The sequence below is a fragment of the Lissotriton helveticus genome, chromosome 9 (genome assembly GCF_964261635.1).
Source record: "Lissotriton helveticus chromosome 9, aLisHel1.1, whole genome shotgun sequence".
Taxonomy (NCBI): domain Eukaryota; kingdom Metazoa; phylum Chordata; class Amphibia; order Caudata; family Salamandridae; genus Lissotriton; species Lissotriton helveticus.
In genome coordinates, this window is record NC_136070.1 from 422,824,083 (window position 1) to 422,849,081 (window position 24,999).

The following is a 24,999-nucleotide window of genomic DNA, read 5'->3' on the forward strand; positions in this document are numbered from 1 at the left end:
GCTGGTATTTAGAATTACTATTCCAAATCCAAAGGGGTGCTTGCCTCATGGAAAATGCTGGGTAGTGGTAGTGTTTTAAATTACTATTCCAATACAAAATGGGTGCTTGACCCAGGGAAAATGCTGGTTAGTGTTGTTGTTTTAAATTAACATTCCAACACCCAAGGGGTGCTTGACTCAGAGAAAATGCTGGATAGTGTTGTTGTTTTAAATTACTATTCCAACTCCAAAGGGATGCTTGCCTCTTGGAAAATGCTGGATAGTGGTAGTGTTTTAAACTACTATTCCAACCACAAAGGGGTGCTTGACTCAGGGTAAATGCTGGAGTGTGTTGTTGTTTTAAATTACTGTTCAAAATCCAAAGGGATGCTTGCCTCATGGAAAATGCTGGATAGTGTTGTTGTTTTAGATTACTATTCCATCTCCAAAGGGGTACTTGCCTTAGGGAAAATGCTGGATAGGCTGGTATTTAGAATTACTATTCCAAATCCAAAGGGGTGCTTGCCTCATGGAAAATGCTGGGTAGTGGTAGTGTTTTAAATTACTATTCCAATACAAAATGGGTGCTTGACCCAGGGAAAATGCTGGTTAGTGTTGTTGTTTTAAATTAACATTCCAACACCCAAGGGGTGCTTGACTCAGAGAAAATGCTGGATAGTGTTGTTGTTTTAAATTACTATTCCAACTCCAAAGGGATGCTTGCCTCAGGGAAAATGCTGGATAGTGCTGTTATTTAAAATTACTATTCCAAATCCAAAGGAGTGCTTGCATCAGGGAACATGCTGGATAGTGTTGTTGTTTTAAATTACTATTCCAATTCCAAAGGGGTACTTGCCTCAGTGAAATTGCTGGATAGTAGTAGTGTTTTAAATTACTATTCCAACTCCAAAGAGGTGCTTGCCTCAGGGAAAATGCTGGATAGTGTTGTTGTTTTAAATTACTGTTCAAAATCCAAAGGGATGCTTGCCTCAGGAACAATGCTGGATAGTGCTAGTATTTAAAATTACTATTCCAACTCCAAAGGGGTGCTTGCCTAAGGGAAAATGCTGGGTAGTGGTAGTGTTTTAAATTACTATTCCAACCACAAAGGGGTGCTTGACTCAGGGTAAATGCTGGAGTGTGTTGTTGTTTTAAATTACTGTTCAAAATCCAAAGGGATGCTTGCCTCATGGAAAATGCTGGATAGTGTTGTTGTTTTAGATTACTATTCCATCTCCAAAGGGGTACTTGCCTTAGGGAAAATGCTGGATAGGCTGGTATTTAGAATTACTATTCCAAATCCAAAGGGGTGCTTGCCTCATGGAAAATGCTGGGTAGTGGTAGTGTTTTAAATTACTATTCCAATACAAAATGGGTGCTTGACCCAGGGAAAATGCTGGTTAGTGTTGTTGTTTTAAATTAACATTCCAACACCCAAGGGGTGCTTGACTCAGAGAAAATGCTGGATAGTGTTGTTGTTTTAAATTACTATTCCAACTCCAAAGGGATGCTTGCCTCTTGGAAAATGCTGGATAGTGGTAGTGTTTTAAACTACTATTCCAACTCCAAAGGGGTGCTTGCCTCAGGGAAAATGCAGGATAGTGTCGTTGTTTTAAATTAGTATTCCAACTCCAAAGGGGTACTTGCCTCAGGGAAAATGCGGGATAGTGTAGTTGTTTTAAATTACTATTCCAACTCCAAAAAATACTTGCCTCAGGAAAAATGTTGGATAGTGCAAATATTTAAAAATACTATTCGAACTCCAAAGGGGTACTTGCCTCACGGAAAATGCTGGATAGTGTTGGTATTTAAAATTACTATTCCAACTCCAAAGGGGTACTTGCCTCAGGGAAATTGCTGGATAGTGGTAGTGTTTTAAATTACTATTCAAACTCCAAAGGGTTGCTTGCCTCATGGAAAATGCTGGATAGTGTTGTTGTTTTAGATTACTATTCCATCTCCAAATGAGTACTTGCCTCAGGGAACATGCTGGATAGGCTGTTATTTAGAATTACTATTCCAAATCCAAAGGGGTACTTGGCTCAGGAAAAATGCTGGATAGTGCTATTATTTAAAAATACTATTCCAACTCCAAAGGGGTACTTGCCTCAGTGAAAATGCTGGATAGTAGTAGTGTTTTAAATTACTATTCCAACTCCAAAGAGGTGCTTGCCTCAGGGAAAATGCTGGATAGTGGTATTGTTTTAAATTACTATTCCAACACCAACGGGGTGCTTAAGTCAGAGAAAATGCTGGATAGTGTTGTTGTTTTAAATTACTATTCCGAATCCAAAGGGGTGCTTGCCTCAGGGAAAATGCTGGATAGTGTGGTTGTTTTAAATTACTATTCAAACTCCAAAGGTGTACGTGCCTCAGGGAAAATGCTGAGTTTTGCTGTTATTTAAAATTACTATTCCAATTCCAAAGGAGTGCTTGCCTCAGGGAAAATGCTGGATAGTGGTAGTGTTTTAAATTACTATTCCAACTCCAAAGGGGGGCTTGCCCCAGGGAAAATGCTGGATAGTGTTCTTGTTTTAAATTACTATTGCAACTCCAAAGGGGTGCTTGCCTCAGGAACAATGCTGGATAATGCTAGTATTTAAAATTACCATTCAAACTCCAAAGGGGTGCTTGCCTCAGGAACAATGCTGGATAGTGCTAGTATTTAAAATTACTATTCCAACTCCAAAGGGGTGCTTGCCTAAGGGAAAATGCTGGGTAGTGGTAGTGTTTTAAATTACTATTCCAACCACAAAGGGGTGCTTGACTCAGGGTAAATGCTGGAGTGTGTTGTTGTTTTAAATTACTGTTCAAAATCCAAAGGGATGCTTGCCTCATGGAAAATGCTGGATAGTGTTGTTGTTTTAGATTACTATTCCATCTCCAAAGGGGTACTTGCCTTAGGGAAAATGCTGGATAGGCTGGTATTTAGAATTACTATTCCAAATCCAAAGGGGTGCTTGCCTCATGGAAAATGCTGGGTAGTGGTAGTGTTTTAAATTACTATTCCAATACAAAATGGGTGCTTGACCCAGGGAAAATGCTGGTTAGTGTTGTTGTTTTAAATTAACATTCCAACACCCAAGGGGTGCTTGACTCAGAGAAAATGCTGGATAGTGTTGTTGTTTTAAATTACTATTCCAACTCCAAAGGGATGCTTGCCTCTTGGAAAATGCTGGATAGTGGTAGTGTTTTAAACTACTATTCCAACCACAAAGGGGTGCTTGACTCAGGGTAAATGCTGGAGTGTGTTGTTGTTTTAAATTACTGTTCAAAATCCAAAGGGATGCTTGCCTCATGGAAAATGCTGGATAGTGTTGTTGTTTTAGATTACTATTCCATCTCCAAAGGGGTACTTGCCTTAGGGAAAATGCTGGATAGGCTGGTATTTAGAATTACTATTCCAAATCCAAAGGGGTGCTTGCCTCATGGAAAATGCTGGGTAGTGGTAGTGTTTTAAATTACTATTCCAATACAAAATGGGTGCTTGACCCAGGGAAAATGCTGGTTAGTGTTGTTGTTTTAAATTAACATTCCAACACCCAAGGGGTGCTTGACTCAGAGAAAATGCTGGATAGTGTTGTTGTTTTAAATTACTATTCCAACTCCAAAGGGATGCTTGCCTCAGGGAAAATGCTGGATAGTGCTGTTATTTAAAATTACTATTCCAAATCCAAAGGAGTGCTTGCATCAGGGAACATGCTGGATAGTGTTGTTGTTTTAAATTACTATTCCAATTCCAAAGGGGTACTTGCCTCAGTGAAATTGCTGGATAGTAGTAGTGTTTTAAATTACTATTCCAACTCCAAAGAGGTGCTTGCCTCAGGGAAAATGCTGGATAGTGTTGTTGTTTTAAATTACTGTTCAAAATCCAAAGGGATGCTTGCCTCAGGAACAATGCTGGATAGTGCTAGTATTTAAAATTACTATTCCAACTCCAAAGGGGTGCTTGCCTAAGGGAAAATGCTGGGTAGTGGTAGTGTTTTAAATTACTATTCCAACCACAAAGGGGTGCTTGACTCAGGGTAAATGCTGGAGTGTGTTGTTGTTTTAAATTACTGTTCAAAATCCAAAGGGATGCTTGCCTCATGGAAAATGCTGGATAGTGTTGTTGTTTTAGATTACTATTCCATCTCCAAAGGGGTACTTGCCTTAGGGAAAATGCTGGATAGGCTGGTATTTAGAATTACTATTCCAAATCCAAAGGGGTGCTTGCCTCATGGAAAATGCTGGGTAGTGGTAGTGTTTTAAATTACTATTCCAATACAAAATGGGTGCTTGACCCAGGGAAAATGCTGGTTAGTGTTGTTGTTTTAAATTAACATTCCAACACCCAAGGGGTGCTTGACTCAGAGAAAATGCTGGATAGTGTTGTTGTTTTAAATTACTATTCCAACTCCAAAGGGATGCTTGCCTCTTGGAAAATGCTGGATAGTGGTAGTGTTTTAAACTACTATTCCAACTCCAAAGGGGTGCTTGCCTCAGGGAAAAGGCTGGATAGTGTTCTTGTTTTAAATTACTATTGCAAGTCCAAAGGGGTGCTTGACTCAGGGACAATGCTGGATAGTGCTAGTATTTACAATTACTATTCCAACTCCAAAGGGGTGCTTGCCTCAGTGAAAATGCTGGATAGTAGTAGTGTTTTAAATTACTATTCCAACTCCAAAGAGGTACTTGCCTCAGGGAAAATGCTGGATAGTGGTATTGTTTTAAATTACTATTCCAACACCCACGGGGTGCTTGAGTCAGAGAAAATGCTGGATAGTGTTGTTGTTTTAAATTACTATTCCAACTCCAAAGGGGTGCTTGCCTCAGGGAAAATGCTAGATAGTGCTGTTTTTTTAAAATTACTATTCCGAATCCAAAGGGGTGCTTGCCTCAGGGAAAATGCTGGATAGTGTGGTTGTTTTAAATTACTATTCAAACTCCAAAGGTGTACGTGCCTCAGGGAAAATGCTGAGTTTTGCTGTTATTTAAAATTACTATTCCAAATCCAAAGGAGTGCTTGCCTCAGGGAAAATGCTGGATAGTGGTAGTGTTTTAAATTACTATTCCAACTCCAAAGGGGGGCTTGCCTCAGGGAAAAAGCTGGATAGTGTTCTTGTTTTAAATTACTATTGCAACTCCAAAGGGGTGCTTGCCTCAGGGAAAATGCTGGATAGTGCTATTATTTAAAATTACTATTCCAACTCCAAAGGGGTACTTGCCTCAGGGAAAATGCGGGATAGTGTAGTTGTTTTAAATTACTATTCCAACTCCAAAGGAGTACTTGCCTGAGGAAAAATGCTGGATAGTGCTATTATTTAAAAATACTATTCCAACTCCAAAGGGGTACTTGCCTCAGGGAACATTCTGGATAGTGTTGGTATTTAAAATTACTATTCCAACTCCAAAGGGGTACTTGCCTCAGGGAAAATGCAGGATAGTGTCGTTGTTTTAAATTAGTATTCCAACTCCAAAGGGGTACTTGCCTCAGGGAAAATGCGGGATAGTGTAGTTGTTTTAAATTACTATTCCAACTCCAAAAAATACTTGCCTCAGGAAAAATGTTGGATAGTGCAAATATTTAAAAATACTATTCGAACTCCAAAGGGGTACTTGCCTCACGGAAAATGCTGGATAGTGTTGGTATTTAAAATTACTATTCCAACTCCAAAGGGGTACTTGCCTCAGGGAAATTGCTGGATAGTGGTAGTGTTTTAAATTACTATTCAAACTCCAAAGGGTTGCTTGCCTCATGGAAAATGCTGGATAGTGTTGTTGTTTTAGATTACTATTCCATCTCCAAATGAGTACTTGCCTCAGGGAACATGCTGGATAGGCTGTTATTTAGAATTACTATTCCAAATCCAAAGGGGTACTTGGCTCAGGAAAAATGCTGGATAGTGCTATTATTTAAAAATACTATTCCAACTCCAAAGGGGTACTTGCCTCAGTGAAAATGCTGGATAGTAGTAGTGTTTTAAATTACTATTCCAACTCCAAAGAGGTGCTTGCCTCAGGGAAAATGCTGGATAGTGGTATTGTTTTAAATTACTATTCCAACACCAACGGGGTGCTTAAGTCAGAGAAAATGCTGGATAGTGTTGTTGTTTTAAATTACTATTCCGAATCCAAAGGGGTGCTTGCCTCAGGGAAAATGCTGGATAGTGTGGTTGTTTTAAATTACTATTCAAACTCCAAAGGTGTACGTGCCTCAGGGAAAATGCTGAGTTTTGCTGTTATTTAAAATTACTATTCCAATTCCAAAGGAGTGCTTGCCTCAGGGAAAATGCTGGATAGTGGTAGTGTTTTAAATTACTATTCCAACTCCAAAGGGGGGCTTGCCCCAGGGAAAATGCTGGATAGTGTTCTTGTTTTAAATTACTATTGCAACTCCAAAGGGGTGCTTGCCTCAGGAACAATGCTGGATAGTGCTAGTATTTAAAATTACCATTCAAACTCCAAAGGGGTGCTTGCCTCAGGAACAATGCTGGATAGTGCTAGTATTTAAAATTACTATTCCAACTCCAAAGGGGTGCTTGCCTAAGGGAAAATGCTGGGTAGTGGTAGTGTTTTAAATTACTATTCCAACCACAAAGGGGTGCTTGACTCAGGGTAAATGCTGGAGTGTGTTGTTGTTTTAAATTACTGTTCAAAATCCAAAGGGATGCTTGCCTCATGGAAAATGCTGGATAGTGTTGTTGTTTTAGATTACTATTCCATCTCCAAAGGGGTACTTGCCTTAGGGAAAATGCTGGATAGGCTGGTATTTAGAATTACTATTCCAAATCCAAAGGGGTGCTTGCCTCAGGGAAAATGCTGGGTAGTGGTAGTGTTTTAAATTACTATTCCAATACAAAATGGGTGCTTGACCCAGGGAAAATGCTGGTTAGTGTTGTTGTTTTAAATTAACATTCCAACACCCAAGGGGTGCTTGACTCAGAGAAAATGCTGGATAGTGTTGTTGTTTTAAATTACTATTCCAACTCCAAAGGGATGCTTGCCTCTTGGAAAATGCTGGATAGTGGTAGTGTTTTAAATTACTATTCAAACTCCAAAAGGAAGGGGTGCTTGCCTCCTGGAAAATGCTGGATAGTGGTAGTGTTTTAAACTACTATTCCAACTCCAAAGGGGTGCTTGCCTCAGGGAAAAGGCTGGATAGTGTTCTTGTTTTAAATTACTATTGCAAGTCCAAAGGGGTACTTGCCTCAGGGAAAATGCAGGATAGTGTCGTTGTTTTAAATTAGTATTCCAACTCCAAAGGGGTACTTGCCTCAGGGAAAATGCGGGATAGTGTAGTTGTTTTAAATTACTATTCCAACTCCAAAAAATACTTGCCTCAGGAAAAATGTTGGATAGTGCAAATATTTAAAAATACTATTCGAACTCCAAAGGGGTACTTGCCTCACGGAAAATGCTGGATAGTGTTGGTATTTAAAATTACTATTCCAACTCCAAAGGGGTACTTGCCTCAGGGAAATTGCCGGATAGTGGTAGTGTTTTAAAATACTATTCAAACTCCAAAGGGTTGCTTGCCTCATGGAAAATGCTGGATAGTGTTGTTGTTTTAGATTACTATTCCATCTCCAAATGAGTACTTGCCTCAGGGAACATGCTGGATAGGCTGTTATTTAGAATTACTATTCCAAATCCAAAGGGGTACTTGGCTCAGGAAAAATGCTGGATAGTGCTATTATTTAAAAATACTATTCCAACTCCAAAGGGGTACTTGCCTCAGTGAAAATGCTGGATAGTAGTAGTGTTTTAAATTACTATTCCAACTCCAAAGAGGTGCTTGCCTCAGGGAAAATGCTGGATAGTGGTATTGTTTTAAATTACTATTCCAACACCAACGGGGTGCTTAAGTCAGAGAAAATGCTGGATAGTGTTGTTGTTTTAAATTACTATTCCGAATCCAAAGGGGTGCTTGCCTCAGGGAAAATGCTGGATAGTGTGGTTGTTTTAAATTACTATTCAAACTCCAAAGGTGTACGTGCCTCAGGGACAATGCTGAGTTTTGCTGTTATTTAAAATTACTATTCCAATTCCAAAGGAGTGCTTGCCTCAGGGAAAATGCTGGATAGTGGTAGTGTTTTAAATTACTATTCCAACTCCAAAGGGGGGCTTGCCCCAGGGAAAATGCTGGATAGTGTTCTTGTTTTAAATTACTATTGCAACTCCAAAGGGGTGCTTGCCTCAGGAACAATGCTGGATAGTGCTAGTATTTAAAATTACCATTCAAACTCCAAAGGGGTGCTTGCCTCAGGAACAATGCTGGATAGTGCTAGTATTTAAAATTACTATTCCAACTCCAAAGGGGTGCTTGCCTAAGGGAAAATGCTGGGTAGTGGTAGTGTTTTAAATTACTATTCCAACCACAAAGGGGTGCTTGACTCAGGGTAAATGCTGGAGTGTGTTGTTGTTTTAAATTACTGTTCAAAATCCAAAGGGATGCTTGCCTCATGGAAAATGCTGGATAGTGTTGTTGTTTTAGATTACTATTCCATCTCCAAAGGGGTACTTGCCTTAGGGAAAATGCTGGGTAGTGGTAGTGTTTTAAATTACTATTCCAATACAAAATGGGTGCTTGACCCAGGGAAAATGCTGGTTAGTGTTGTTGTTTTAAATTAACATTCCAACACCCAAGGGGTACTTGACTTAGAGAAAATGCTGGATAGTGTTGTTGTTTTAAATTACTATTCCAACTCCAAAGGGATGCTTGCCTCTTGAAAAATGCTGGATAGTGGTTGCGTTTGAAGTTACTATTCCAACTCCAAAGGGGTGCTTGCCTCAGGGAAAATGCTGGATAGTGCTGTTATTTAAAATTACTATTCCAAATCCAAAGGAGTGCTTGCATCAGGGAACATGCTGGATAGTGTTGTTGTTTTAAATTACTATTCCAATTCCAAAGGGGTACTTGCCTCAGTGAAATTGCTGGATAGTAGTAGTGTTTTAAATTACTATTCCAACTCCAAAGAGGTGCTTGCCTCAGGGAAAATGCTGGATAGTGTTGTTGTTTTAAATTACTGTTCAAAATCCAAAGGGATGCTTGCCTCAGGAACAATTCTGGATAGTGCTAGTATTTAAAATTACTATTCCAACTCCAAAGGGGTGCTTGCCTAAGGGAAAATGCTGGGTAGTGGTAGTGTTTTAAATTACTATTCCAACCACAAAGGGGTGCTTGACTCAGGGTAAATGCTGGAGTGTGTTGTTGTTTTAAATTACTGTTCAAAATCCAAAGGGATGCTTGCCTCATGGAAAATGCTGGATAGTGTTGTTGTTTTAGATTACTATTCCATCTCCAAAGGGGTACTTGCCTTAGGGAAAATGCTGGATAGGCTGGTATTTAGAATTACTATTCCAAATCCAAAGGGGTGCTTGCCTCATGGAAAATGCTGGGTAGTGGTAGTGTTTTAAATTACTATTCCAATACAAAATGGGTGCTTGACCCAGGGAAAATGCTGGTTAGTGTTGTTGTTTTAAATTAACATTCCAACACCCAAGGGGTGCTTGACTCAGAGAAAATGCTGGATAGTGTTGTTGTTTTAAATTACTATTCCAACTCCAAAGGGATGCTTGCCTCTTGGAAAATGCTGGATAGTGGTAGTGTTTTAAACTACTATTCCAACTCCAAAGGGGTGCTTGCCTCAGGGAAAAGGCTGGATAGTGTTCTTGTTTTAAATTACTATTGCAAGTCCAAAGGGGTGCTTGACTCAGGGACAATGCTGGATAGTGCTAGTATTTACAATTACTATTCCAACTCCAAAGGGGTGCTTGCCTCAGTGAAAATGCTGGATAGTAGTAGTGTTTTAAATTACTATTCCAACTCCAAAGAGGTACTTGCCTCAGGGAAAATGCTGGATAGTGGTATTGTTTTAAATTACTATTCCAACACCCACGGGGTGCTTGAGTCAGAGAAAATGCTGGATAGTGTTGTTGTTTTAAATTACTATTCCAACTCCAAAGGGGTGCTTGCCTCAGGGAAAATGCTAGATAGTGCTGTTTTTTTAAAATTACTATTCCGAATCCAAAGGGGTGCTTGCCTCAGGGAAAATGCTGGATAGTGTGGTTGTTTTAAATTACTATTCAAACTCCAAAGGTGTACGTGCCTCAGGGAAAATGCTGAGTTTTGCTGTTATTTAAAATTACTATTCCAAATCCAAAGGAGTGCTTGCCTCAGGGAAAATGCTGGATAGTGGTAGTGTTTTAAATTACTATTCCAACTCCAAAGGGGGGCTTGCCTCAGGGAAAAAGCTGGATAGTGTTCTTGTTTTAAATTACTATTGCAACTCCAAAGGGGTGCTTGCCTCAGGGAAAATGCTGGATAGTGCTATTATTTAAAATTACTATTCCAACTCCAAAGGGGTACTTGCCTCAGGGAAAATGCGGGATAGTGTAGTTGTTTTAAATTACTATTCCAACTCCAAAGGAGTACTTGCCTGAGGAAAAATGCTGGATAGTGCTATTATTTAAAAATACTATTCCAACTGCAAAGGGGTACTTGCCTCAGGGAACATTCTGGATAGTGTTGGTATTTAAAATTACTATTCCAACTCCAAAGGGGTACTTGCCTCAGGGAAAATGCAGGATAGTGTCGTTGTTTTAAATTAGTATTCCAACTCCAAAGGGGTACTTGCCTCAGGGAAAATGCGGGATAGTGTAGTTGTTTTAAATTACTATTCCAACTCCAAAAAATACTTGCCTCAGGAAAAATGTTGGATAGTGCAAATATTTAAAAATACTATTCGAACTCCAAAGGGGTACTTGCCTCACGGAAAATGCTGGATAGTGTTGGTATTTAAAATTACTATTCCAACTCCAAAGGGGTACTTGCCTCAGGGAAATTGCTGGATAGTGGTAGTGTTTTAAATTACTATTCAAACTCCAAAGGGTTGCTTGCCTCATGGAAAATGCTGGATAGTGTTGTTGTTTTAGATTACTATTCCATCTCCAAATGAGTACTTGCCTCAGGGAACATGCTGGATAGGCTGTTATTTAGAATTACTATTCCAAATCCAAAGGGGTACTTGGCTCAGGAAAAATGCTGGATAGTGCTATTATTTAAAAATACTATTCCAACTCCAAAGGGGTACTTGCCTCAGTGAAAATGCTGGATAGTAGTAGTGTTTTAAATTACTATTCCAACTCCAAAGAGGTGCTTGCCTCAGGGAAAATGCTGGATAGTGGTATTGTTTTAAATTACTATTCCAACACCAACGGGGTGCTTAAGTCAGAGAAAATGCTGGATAGTGTTGTTGTTTTAAATTACTATTCCGAATCCAAAGGGGTGCTTGCCTCAGGGAAAATGCTGGATAGTGTGGTTGTTTTAAATTACTATTCAAACTCCAAAGGTGTACGTGCCTCAGGGAAAATGCTGAGTTTTGCTGTTATTTAAAATTACTATTCCAATTCCAAAGGAGTGCTTGCCTCAGGGAAAATGCTGGATAGTGGTAGTGTTTTAAATTCCTATTCCAACTCCAAAGGGGGGCTTGCCCCAGGGAAAATGCTGGATAGTGTTCTTGTTTTAAATTACTATTGCAACTCCAAAGGGGTGCTTGCCTCAGGAACAATGCTGGATAGTGCTAGTATTTAAAATTACCATTCAAACTCCAAAGGGGTGCTTGCCTCAGGAACAATGCTGGATAGTGCTAGTATTTAAAATTACTATTCCAACTCCAAAGGGGTGCTTGCCTAAGGGAAAATGCTGGGTAGTGGTAGTGTTTTAAATTACTATTCCAACCACAAAGGGGTGCTTGACTCAGGGTAAATGCTGGAGTGTGTTGTTGTTTTAAATTACTGTTCAAAATCCAAAGGGATGCTTGCCTCATGGAAAATGCTGGATAGTGTTGTTGTTTTAGATTACTATTCCATCTCCAAAGGGGTACTTGCCTTAGGGAAAATGCTGGATAGGCTGGTATTTAGAATTACTATTCCAAATCCAAAGGGGTGCTTGCCTCAGGGAAAATGCTGGGTAGTGGTAGTGTTTTAAATTACTATTCCAATACAAAATGGGTGCTTGACCCAGGGAAAATGCTGGTTAGTGTTGTTGTTTTAAATTAACATTCCAACACCCAAGGGGTGCTTGACTCAGAGAAAATGCTGGATAGTGTTGTTGTTTTAAATTACTATTCCAACTCCAAAGGGATGCTTGCCTCTTGGAAAATGCTGGATAGTGGTAGTGTTTTAAATTACTATTCAAACTCCAAAAGGAAGGGGTGCTTGCCTCCTGGAAAATGCTGGATAGTGGTAGTGTTTTAAACTACTATTCCAACTCCAAAGGGGTGCTTGCCTCAGGGAAAAGGCTGGATAGTGTTCTTGTTTTAAATTACTATTGCAAGTCCAAAGGGGTACTTGCCTCAGGGAAAATGCAGGATAGTGTCGTTGTTTTAAATTAGTATTCCAACTCCAAAGGGGTACTTGCCTCAGGGAAAATGCGGGATAGTGTAGTTGTTTTAAATTACTATTCCAACTCCAAAAAATACTTGCCTCAGGAAAAATGTTGGATAGTGCAAATATTTAAAAATACTATTCGAACTCCAAAGGGGTACTTGCCTCACGGAAAATGCTGGATAGTGTTGGTATTTAAAATTACTATTCCAACTCCAAAGGGGTACTTGCCTCAGGGAAATTGCTGGATAGTGGTAGTGTTTTAAAATACTATTCAAACTCCAAAGGGTTGCTTGCCTCATGGAAAATGCTGGATAGTGTTGTTGTTTTAGATTACTATTCCATCTCCAAATGAGTACTTGCCTCAGGGAACATGCTGGATAGGCTGTTATTTAGAATTACTATTCCAAATCCAAAGGGGTACTTGGCTCAGGAAAAATGCTGGATAGTGCTATTATTTAAAAATACTATTCCAACTCCAAAGGGGTACTTGCCTCAGTGAAAATGCTGGATAGTAGTAGTGTTTTAAATTACTATTCCAACTCCAAAGAGGTGCTTGCCTCAGGGAAAATGCTGGATAGTGGTATTGTTTTAAATTACTATTCCAACACCAACGGGGTGCTTAAGTCAGAGAAAATGCTGGATAGTGTTGTTGTTTTAAATTACTATTCCGAATCCAAAGGGGTGCTTGCCTCAGGGAAAATGCTGGATAGTGTGGTTGTTTTAAATTACTATTCAAACTCCAAAGGTGTACGTGCCTCAGGGAAAATGCTGAGTTTTGCTGTTATTTAAAATTACTATTCCAATTCCAAAGGAGTGCTTGCCTCAGGGAAAATGCTGGATAGTGGTAGTGTTTTAAATTACCATTCCAACTCCAAATGGGGGCTTGCCCCAGGGAAAATGCTGGATAGTGTTCTTGTTTTAAATTACTATTGCAACTCCAAAGGGGTGCTTGCCTCAGGAACAATGCTGGATAGTGCTAGTATTTAAAATTACCATTCAAACTCCAAAGGGGTGCTTGCCTCAGGAACAATGCTGGATAGTGCTAGTATTTAAAATTACTATTCCAACTCCAAAGGGGTGCTTGCCTAAGGGAAAATGCTGGGTAGTGGTAGTGTTTTAAATTACTATTCCAACCACAAAGGGGTGCTTGACTCAGGGTAAATGCTGGAGTGTGTTGTTGTTTTAAATTACTGTTCAAAATCCAAAGGGATGCTTGCCTCATGGAAAATGCTGGATAGTGTTGTTGTTTTAGATTACTATTCCATCTCCAAAGGGGTACTTGCCTTAGGGAAAATGCTGGGTAGTGGTAGTGTTTTAAATTACTATTCCAATACAAAATGGGTGCTTGACCCAGGGAAAATGCTGGTTAGTGTTGTTGTTTTAAATTAACATTCCAACACCCAAGGGGTGCTTGACTCAGAGAAAATGCTGGATAGTGTTGTTGTTTTAAATTACTATTCCAACTCCAAAGGGATGCTTGCCTCTTGGAAAATGCTGGATCGTGGTAGTGTTTTAAATTACTATTCAAACTCCAAAAGGAAGGGGTGCTTGCCTCCTGGAAAATGCTGGATAGTGGTAGTGTTTTAAACTACTATTCCAACTCCAAAGGGGTGCTTGCCTCAGGGAAAAGGCTGGATAGTGTTCTTGTTTTAAATTACTATTGCAAGTCCAAAGGGGTGCTTGCCTCAGGGACAATGCTGGATAGTGCTAGTATTTAAAATTACTATTCCAACTCCAAAGGGGTGCTACCCTCAGTGAAAATGCTGGATAGTAGTAGTGTTTTAAATTACTATTCCAACTCCAAAGAGGTGCTTGCCTCAGGGAAAATGCTGGATAGTGGTATTGTTTTAAATTACTATTCCAACACCCACGGGGTGCTTGAGTCAGAGAAAATGCTGGATAGTGTTGTTGTTTTAAATTACTATTCCAACTCCAAAGGGGTGCTTGCCTCAGGGAAAATGCTAGATAGTGCTGTTTTTTTAAAATTACTATTCCGAATCCAAAGGGGTGCTTGCCTCAGGGAAAATGCTGGATAGTGTGGTTGTTTTAAATTACTATTCAAACTCCAAAGGTGTACGTGCCTCAGGGAAAATGCTGAGTTTTGCTGTTATTTAAAATTACTATTCCAAATCCAAAGGAGTGCTTGCCTCAGGGAAAATGCTGGATAGTGGTAGTGTTTTAAATTACTATTCCAACTCCAAAGGGGGGCTTGCCTCAGGGAAAATGCTGGATAGTGTTCTTGTTTTAAATTACTATTGCAACTCCAAAGGGGTGCTTGCCTCAGGGAAAATGCTGGATAGTGCTATTATTTAAAATTACTATTCCAACTCCAAAGGGGTTCTTGCCTCAGGGAAAATGCGGGATAGTGTAGTTGTTTTAAATTACTATTCCAACTCCAAAGGAGTACTTGCCTGAGGAAAAATGCTGGATAGTGCTATTATTTAAAAATACTATTCCAACTCCAAAGGGGTACTTGCCTCAGGGAACATTCTGGATAGTGTTGCTATTTAAAATTACTATTCCAACTCCAAAGGGGTACTTGCCTCAGGGAAAATGCAGGATAGTGTCGTTGTTTTAAATTAGTATTCCAACTCCAAAGGGGTACTTGCCTCAGGGAAAATGCGGGATAGTGTAGTTGTTTTAAATTACTATTCCAACTCCAAAAAAATACTTGCCTCAGGAAAAATGTTGGATAGTGCAAATATTTAAAAATACTATTCGAACTCCAAAGGTGTACGTGCCTCAGGGAAAATGCTGAGTTTTGCTGTTATTTAAAATTACTATTCCAAATCCAAAGGAGTGCTTGCCTCAGGGAAAATGCTGGATAGTGGTAGTGTTTTAAATTACTATTCCAACTCCAAAGGGGGGCTTGCCTCAGGGAAAAAGCTGGATAGTGTTCTTGTTTTAAATTACTATTGCAACTCCAAAGGGGTGCTTGCCTCAGGGAAAATGCTGGATAGTGCTATTATTTAAAATTACTATTCCAACTCCAAAGGGGTACTTGCCTCAGGGAAAATGCGGGATAGTGTAGTTGTTTTAAATTACTATTCCAACTCCAAAGGAGTACTTGCCTGAGGAAAAATGCTGGAGAGTGCTATTATTTAAAAATACTATTCCAACTCCAAAGGGGTACTTGCCTCAGGGAACATTCTGGATAGTGTTGGTATTTAAAATTACTATTCCAACTCCAAAGGGGTACTTGCCTCAGGGAAAATGCAGGATAGTGTTGTTGTTTTAAATTAGTATTCCAACTCCAAAGGGGTACTTGCCTCAGGGAAAATGCGGGATAGTGTAGTTGTTTTAAATTACTATTCCAACTCCAAAAAATACTTGCCTCAGGAAAAATGTTGGATAGTGCAAATATTAAAAAATACTATTCGAACTCCAAAGGGGTACTTGCCTCACGGAAAATGCTGGATAGTGTTGGTATTTAAAATTACTATTCCAACTCCAAAGGGGTACTTGCCTCAGGGAAATTGCTGGATAGTGGTAGTGTTTTAAATTACTATTCAAACTCCAAAGGGTTGCTTGCCTCATGGAAAATGCTGGATAGTGTTGTTGTTTTAGATTACTATTCCATCTCCAAATGAGTACTTGCCTCAGGGAACATGCTGGATAGGCTGTTATTTAGAATTACTATTCCAAATCCAAAGGGGTACTTGGCTCAGGAAAAATGCTGGATAGTGCTATTATTTAAAAATACTATTCCAACTCCAAAGGGGTACTTGCCTCAGTGAAAATGCTGGATAGTAGTAGTGTTTTAAATTACTATTCCAACTCCAAAGAGGTGCTTGCCTCAGGGAAAATGCTGGATAATGGTATTGTTTTAAATTACTATTCCAACACCAACGGGGTGCTTAAGTCAGAGAAAATGCTGGATAGTGTTGTTGTTTTAAATTACTATTCCGAATCCAAAGGGGTGCTTGCCTCAGGGAAAATGCTGGATAGTGTGGTTGTTTTAAATTACTATTCAAACTCCAAAGGTGTACGTGCCTCAGGGAAAATGCTGAGTTTTGCTGTTATTTAAAATTACTATTCCAATTCCAAAGGAGTGCTTGCCTCAGGGAAAATGCTGGATAGTGGTAGTGTTTTAAATTACTATTCCAACTCCAAAGGGGGGCTTGCCCCAGGGAAAATGCTGGATAGTGTTCTTGTTTTAAATTACTATTGCAACTCCAAAGGGGTGCTTGCCTCAGGAACAATGCTGGATAGTGCTAGTATTTACAATTACCATTCAAACTCCAAAGGGGTGCTTGCCTCAGGAACAATGCTGGATAGTGCTAGTATTTAAAATTACTATTCCAACTCCAAAGGGGTGCTTGCCTAAGGGAAAATGCTGGGTAGTGGTAGTGTTTTAAATTACTATTCCAACCACAAAGGGGTGCTTGACTCAGGGTAAATGCTGGAGTGTGTTGTTGTTTTAAATTACTGTTCAAAATCCAAAGGGATGCTTGCCTCATGGAAAATGCTGGATAGTGTTGTTGTTTTAGATTACTATTCCATCTCCAAAGGGGTACTTGCCTTAGGGAAAATGCTGGATAGGCTGGTATTTAGAATTACTATTCCAAATCCAAAGGGGTGCTTGCCTCAGGGAAAATGCTGGGTAGTGGTAGTGTTTTAAATCACTATTCCAATACAAAATGGGTGCTTGACCAAGGGAAAATGCTGGTTAGTGTTGTTGTTTTAAATTAACATTCCAACACCCAAGGGGTGCTTGACTCAGAGAAAATGCTGGATAGTGTTGTTGTTTTAAATTACTATTCCAACTCCAAAGGGATGCTTGCCTCTTGGAAAATGCTGGATAGTGGTAGTGTTTTAAATTACTATTCAAACTCCAGAAGGAAGGGGTGCTTGCCTCCTGGAAAATGCTGGATAGTGGTAGTGTTTTAAACTACTATTCCAACTCCAAAGGGGTGCTTGCCTCAGGGAAAAGGCTGGATAGTGTTCTTGTTTTAAATTACTATTGCAAGTCCAAAGGGGTACTTGCCTCAGGGAAAATGCAGGATAGTGTCGTTGTTTTAAATTAGTATTCCAACTCCAAAGGGGTACTTGCCTCAGGGAAAATGCGGGATAGTGTAGTTGTTTTAAATTACTATTCCAACTCCAAAAAATACTTGCCTCAGGAAAAATGTTGGATAGTGCAAATATTTAAAAATACTATTCGAACTCCAAAGGGGTACTTGCCTCACGGAAAATGCTGGATAGTGTTGGTATTTAAAATTACTATTCCAACTCCAAAGGGGTACTTGCCTCAGGGAAATTGCTGGATAGTGGTAGTGTTTTAAATTACTAGTCAAACTCCAAAGGGTTGCTTGCCTCATGGAAAATGCTGGATAGTGTTGTTGTTTTAGATTACTATTCCATCTCCAAATGAGTACTTGCCTCAGGGAACATGCTGGATAGGCTGTTATTTAGAATTACTATTCCAAATCCAAAGGGGTACTTGGCTCAGGAAAAATGCTGGATAGTGCTATTATTTAAAAATACTATTCCAACTCCAAAGGGGTACTTGCCTCAGTGAAAATGCTGGATAGTAGTAGTGTTTTAAATTACTATTCCAACTCCAAAGAGGTGCTTGCCTCAGGGAAAATGCTGGATAGTGGTATTGTTTTAAATTACTATTCCAACACCAACGGGGTGCTTAAGTCAGAGAAAATGCTGGATAGTGTTGTTGTTTTAAATTACTATTCCGAATCCAAAGGGGTGCTTGCCTCAGGGAAAATGCTGGATAGTGTGGTTGTTTTAAATTACTATTCAAACTCCAAAGGTGTACGTGCCTCAGGGAAAATGCTGAGTTTTGCTGTTATTTAAAATTACTATTCCAATTCCAAAGGAGTGCTTGCCTCAGGGAAAATGCTGGATAGTGGTAGTGTTTTAAATTACTATTCCAACTCCAAAGGGGGGCTTGCCCCAGGGAAAATGCTGGATAGTGTTCTTGTTTTAAATTACTATTGCAACTCCAAAGGGGTGCTTGCCTCAGGAACAATGCTGGATAGTGCTAGTATTTAAAATTACCATTCAAACTCCAAAGGGGTGCTTGCCTCAGGAACAATGCTGGATAGTGCTAGTATTTAAAATTACTATTCCAACTCCAAAGGGGTGCTGCCTAAGGGAAAATGCTGGGTAGTGGTAGTGTTTTAAATTACTATTCCAACCACAAAGGGGTGCTTGACTCAGGGTAAATGCTGGAGTGTGTTGTTGTTTTAAATTACTGTTCAAAATCCAAAGGGATGCTTGCCTCATGGAAAATGCTGGATAGTGTTGTTGTTTTAGATTACTATTCCATCTCCAAAGGGGTACTTGCCTTAGGGAAAATGCTGGATAGGCTGGTATTTAGAATTACTATTCCAAATCCAAAGGGGTGCTTGCCTCAGGGAAAATGCTGGGTAGTGGTAGTGTTTTAAATTACTATTCCAATACAAAATGGGTGCTTGACCCAGGGAAAATGCTGGTTAGTGTTGTTGTTTTAAATTAACATTCCAACACCCAAGGGGTGCTTGACTCAGAGAAAATGCTGGATAGTGTTGTTGTTTTAAATTACTATTCCAACTCCAAAGGGATGCTTGCCTCTTGGAAAATGCTGGATAGTGGTAGTGTTTTAAATTACTATTCAAACTCCAGAAGGAAGGGGTGCTTGCCTCCTGGAAAATGCTGGATAGTGGTAGTGTTTTAAACTACTATTCCAACTCCAAAGGGGTGCTTGCCTCAGGGAAAAGGCTGGATAGTGTTCTTGTTTTAAATTACTATTGCAAGTCCAAAGGGGTACTTGCCTCAGGGAAAATGCAGGATAGTGTCGTTGTTTTAAATTAGTATTCCAACTCCAAAGGGGTACTTGCCTCAGGGAAAATGCGGGATAGTGTAGTTGTTTTAAATTACTATTCCAACTCCAAAAAATACTTGCCTCAGGAAAAATGTTGGATAGTGCAAATATTTAAAAATACTATTCGAACTCCAAAGGGGTACTTGCCTCACGGAAAATGCTGGATAGTGTTGGTATTTAAAATTACTATTCCAACTCCAGAGGGGTACTTGCCTCAGGGAAATTGCTGGATAGTGGTAGTGTTTTAAATTACTATTCAAACTCCAAAGGGTTGCTTGCCTCATGGAAAATGCTGGATAGTGTTGTTGTTTTAGATTACTATTCCATCTCCAAATGAGTACTTGCCTCAGGGAACATGCTGGATAGGCTGTTATTTAGAATTACTATTCCAAATCCAAAGGGGTACTTGGCTCAGGAAAAATGCTGGATAGTGTTGTTGTTTTAGATTACTGTTCAAAATCCAAAGGGATGCTTGCCTCATGGAAAATGCTGGATAGTGTTGTTGTTTTAGATTACTATTCCATCTCCAAAGGGGTACTTGCCTTAGGGAAAATGCTGGGTAGTGGTAGTGTTTTAAATTACTATTCCAATACAAAATGGGTGCTTGACCCAGGGAAAATGCTGGTTAGTGTTGTTGTTTTAAATTAACATTCCAACACCCAAGGGGTGCTTGACTCAGAGAAAATGCTGGATAGTGTTGTTGTTTTAAATTACTATTCCAACTCCAAAGGGATGCTTGCCTCTTGGAAAATGCTGGATAGTGGTAGTGTTTTAAATTACTATTTAAACTCCAAAAGGAAGGGGTGCTTGCCTCCTGGAAAATGCTGGATAGTGGTAGTGTTTTAAACTACTATTCCAACTCCAAAGGGGTGCTTGCCTCAGGGAAAAGGCTGGATAGTGTTCTTGTTTTAAATTACTATTGCAAGTCCAAAGGGGTGCTTGCCTCAGGGACAATGCTGGATAGTGCTAGTATTTAAAATTACTATTCCAACTCCAAAGGGGTGCTACCCTCAGTGAAAATGCTGGATAGTAGTAGTGTTTTAAATTACTATTCCAACTCCAAAGAGGTGCTTGCCTCAGGGAAAATGCTGGATAGTGGTATTGTTTTAAATTACTATTCCAACACCCACGGGGTGCTTGAGTCAGAGAAAATGCTGGATAGTGTTGTTGTTTTAAATTACTATTCCAACTCCAAAGGGCTGCTTGCCTCAGGGAAAATGCTAGATAGTGCTGTTTTTTTAAAATTACTATTCCGAATCCAAAGGGGTGCTTGCCTCAGGGAAAATGCTGGATAGTGTGGTTGTTTTAAATTACTATTCAAACTCCAAAGGTGTACGTGCCTCAGGGAAAATGCTGAGTTTTGCTGTTATTTAAAATTACTATTCCAAATCCAAAGGAGTGCTTGCCTCAGGGAAAATGCTGGATAGTGGTAGTGTTTTAAATTACTATTCCAACTCCAAAGGGGGGCTTGCCTCAGGGAAAATGCTGGATAGTGTTCTTGTTTTAAATTACTATTGCAACTCCAAAGGGGTGCTTGCCTCAGGGAAAATGCTGGATAGTGCTATTATTTAAAATTACTATTCCAACTCCAAAGGGGTTCTTGCCTCAGGGAAAATGCGGGATAGTGTAGTTGTTTTAAATTACTATTCCAACTCCAAAGGAGTACTTGCCTGAGGAAAAATGCTGGATAGTGCTATTATTTAAAAATACTATTCCAACTCCAAAGGGGTACTTGCCTCAGGGAACATTCTGGATAGTGTTGGTATTTAAAATTACTATTCCAACTCCAAAGGGGCACTTGCCTCAGGGAAAATGCAGGATAGTGTCGTTGTTTTAAATTAGTATTCCAACTCCAAAGGGGTACTTGCCTCAGGGAAAATGCGGGATAGTGTAGTTGTTTTAAATTACTATTCCAACTCCAAAAAAATACTTGCCTCAGGAAAAATGTTGGATAGTGCAAATATTTAAAAATACTATTCGAACTCCAAAGGGGTACTTGCCTCACGGAAAATGCTGGATAGTGTTGGTATTTAAAATTACTATTCCAACTCCAAAGGGGTACTTGCCTCAGGGAAATTGCTGGATAGTGGTAGTGTTTTAAATTACTATTCAAACTCCAACGGGTTGCTTGCCTCATGGAAAATGCTGGATAGTGTTGTTGTTTTAGATTACTATTCCATCTCCAAATGAGTACTTGCCTCAGGGAACATGCTGGATAGGCTGTTTTTAGAATTACTATTCCAAATCCAAAGGGGTACTTGGCTCAGGAAAAATGCTGGATAGTGCTATTATTTAAAAATACTATTCCAACTCCAAAGGGGTACTTGCCTCAGTGAAAATGCTGGATAGTAGTAGTGTTTTAAATTACTATTCCAACTCCAAAGAGGTGCTTGCCTTAGGGAAAATGCTGGATAGTGGTATTGTTTTAAATTACTATTCCAACACCAACGGGGTGCTTAAGTCAGAGAAAATGCTGGATAGTGTTGTTGTTTTAAATTACTATTCCGAATCCAAAGGGGTGCTTGCCTCAGGGAAAATGCTGGATAGTGTGGTTGTTTTAAATTACTATTCAAACTCCAAAGGTGTACGTGCCTCAGGGAAAATGCTGAGTTTTGCTGTTATTTAAAATTACTATTCCAATTCCAAAGGAGTGCTTGCCTCAGGGAAAATGCTGGATAGTGGTAGTGTTTTAAATTACTATTCCAACTCCAAAGGGGGGCTTGCCTCAGGGAAAATGCTGGATAGTGTTCTTGTTTTAAATTACTATTGCAACTCCAAAGGGGTGCTTGCCTCAGGAACAATGCTGGATAGTGCTAGTATTTAAAATTACCATTCAAACTCCAAAGGGGTGCTTGCCTCAGGAACAATGCTGGATAGTGCTAGTATTTAAAATTACTATTCCAACTCCAAAGGGGTGCTTGCCTAAGGGAAAATGCTGGGTAGTGGTAGTGTTTTAAATTACTATTCCAACCACAAAGGGGTGCTTGACTCAGGGTAAATGCTGGAGTGTGTTGTTGTTTTAAATTACTGTTCAAAATCCAAAGGGATGCTTGCCTCATGGAAAATGCTGGATAGTGTTGTTGTTTTAGATTACTATTCCATCTCCAAAGGGGTACTTGCCTTAGGGAAAATGCTGGATAGGCTGGTATTTAGAATTACTATTCCAAATCCAAAGGGGTGCTTGCCTCAGGGAAAATGCTGGGTAGTGGTAGTGTTTTAAATTACTATTCCAATACAAAATGGGTGCTTGACCCAGGGAAAATGCTGGTTAGTGTTGTTGTTTTAAATTAACATTCCAACACCCAAGGGGTGCTTGACTCAGAGAAAATGCTGGATAGTGTTGTTGTTTTAAATTACTATTCCAACTCCAAAGGGATGCTTGCCTCTTGGAAAATGCTGGATAGTGGTAGTGTTTTAAATTACTATTCAAACTCCAAAAGGAAGGGGTGCTTGCCTCCTGGAAAATGCTGGATAGTGGTAGTGTTTTAAACTACTATTCCAACTCCAAAGGGGTGCTTGCCTCAGGGAAAAGGCTGGATAGTGTTCTTGTTTTAAATTACTATTGCAAGTCCAAAGGGGTGCTTGCCTCAGGGACAATGCTGGATAGTGCTAGTATTGAAAATTACTATTCCAACTCCAAAGGGGTGCTACCCTCAGTGAAAATGCTGGATAGTAGTAGTGTTTTAAATTACTATTCCAACTCCAAAGAGGTGCTTGCCTCAGGGAAAATGCTGGATAGTGGTATTGTTTTAAATTACTATTCCAACACCAACGGGGTGCTTGAGTCAGAGAAAATGCTGGATAGTGTTGTTCTTTTAAATTACTATTCCAACTCCAAAGGGGTGCTTGCCTCAGGGAAAATGCTAGATAGTGCTGTTTTTTTAAAATTACTATTCCGAATCCAAAGGGGTGCTTGCCTCAGGGAAAATGCTGGATAGTGTGGTTGTTTTAAATTACTATTCAAACTCCAAAGGTGTACGTGCCTCAGGGAAAATGCTGAGTTTTGCTGTTATTTAAAATTACTATTCCAAATCCAAAGGAGTGCTTGCCTCAGGGAAAATGCTGGATAGTGGTAGTGTTTTAAATTACTATTCCAACTCCAAAGGGGGGCTTGCCTCAGGGAAAATGCTGGATAGTGTTCTTGTTTTAAATTACTATTGCAACTCCAAAGGGGTGCTTGCCTCAGGGAAAATGCTGGATAGTGCTATTATTTAAAATTACTATTCCAACTCCAAAGGGGTACTTGCCTCAGGGAAAATGCGGGATAGTGTAGTTGTTTTAAATTACTATTCCAACTCCAAAGGAGTACTTGCCTGAGGAAAAATGCTGGATAGTGCTATTATTTAAAAATACTATTCCAACTCCAAAGGGGTACTTGCCTTAGGGAACATTCTGGATAGTGTTGGTATTTAAAATTACTATTCCAACTCCAAAGGGGTGCTTGCCTCAGGGAAAATGCAGGATAGTGTCGTTGTTTTAAATTAGTATTCCAACTCCAAATGGGTACTTGCCTCAGGGAAAATGTGAGATAGTGTCGTTGTTTTAAATTAGTATTCCAACTCCAAATGGGTACTTGCCTCAGGAAAAATGTTGGATAGTGCAAATATTTAAAAATACTATTCGAACTCCAAAGGGGTACTTGCCTCACGGAAAATGCTGGATAGTGTTGGTATTTAAAATTACTATTCCAACTCCAAAGGGGTACTTGCCTCAGGGAAATTGCTGGATAGTGGTAGTGTTTTAAATTACTATTCAAACTCCAAAGGGTTGCTTGCCTCATGGAAAATGCTGGATAGTGTTGTTGTTTTAGATTACTATTCCATCTCCAAATGAGTACTTGCCTCAGGGAACATGCTGGATAGGCTGTTATTTAGAATTACTATTCCAAATCCAAAGGGGTACTTGGCTCAGGAAAAATGCTGGATAGTGCTATTATTTAAAAATACTATTCCAACTCCAAAGGGGTACTTGCCTCAGGGAACATTCTGGATAGTGTTGGTATTTAAAATTACTATTCCAAATCCAAAGGAGTGCTTGCCTCAGGGAAAATGCGGGATAGTGGTAGTGTTTTAAATTACTATTCCAACTCCAAAGGGGGGTTTGCCTCAGGGAAAATGCTGGATAGTGTTCTTGTTTTAAATTACTATTGCAACTCCAAAGGGGTGCTTGCCTCAGGGAAAATGCTGGATAGTGCTATTATTTAAAATTACTATTCCAACTCCAAAGGGGTACTTGCCTCAGGGAAAATGCGGGATAGTGTAGTTGTTTTAAATTACTATTCCAACTCCAAAGGAGTACTTGCCTGAGGAAAAATGCTGGATAGTGCTATTATTTAAAAATACTATTCCAACTCCAAAGGGGTACTTGCCTCAGGGAACATTCTGGATAGTGTTGGTATTTAAAATTACTATTCCAACTCCAAAGGGGTACTTGCCTCAGGGAAAATGCGGGATAGTGTAGTTGTTTTAAATTACTATTCCAACTCCAAAATAATACTTGCCTCAGGAAAAATGCTGGATAGTGCAAATATTTAAAAATACTATTCGAACTCCAAAGGGGTACTTGCCTCATGGAAAGTGCTGGATAGTGTTGGTATTTAAAATTACTATTCCAACTCCAAAGGGGTACTTGCCTCAGGGAAAATTCTGGATAGTGGTAGTGTTTTAAATTACTATTCAAACTCCAAAGGGTTGCTTGCCTCATGGAAAATGCTGGATAGTGTTGTTGTTTTAGATTACTATTCCATCTCCAAATGAGTACTTGCCTCAGGGAACATGCTGGATAGGCTGTTATTTAGAATTACTATTCCAAATCCAAAGGGGTACTTG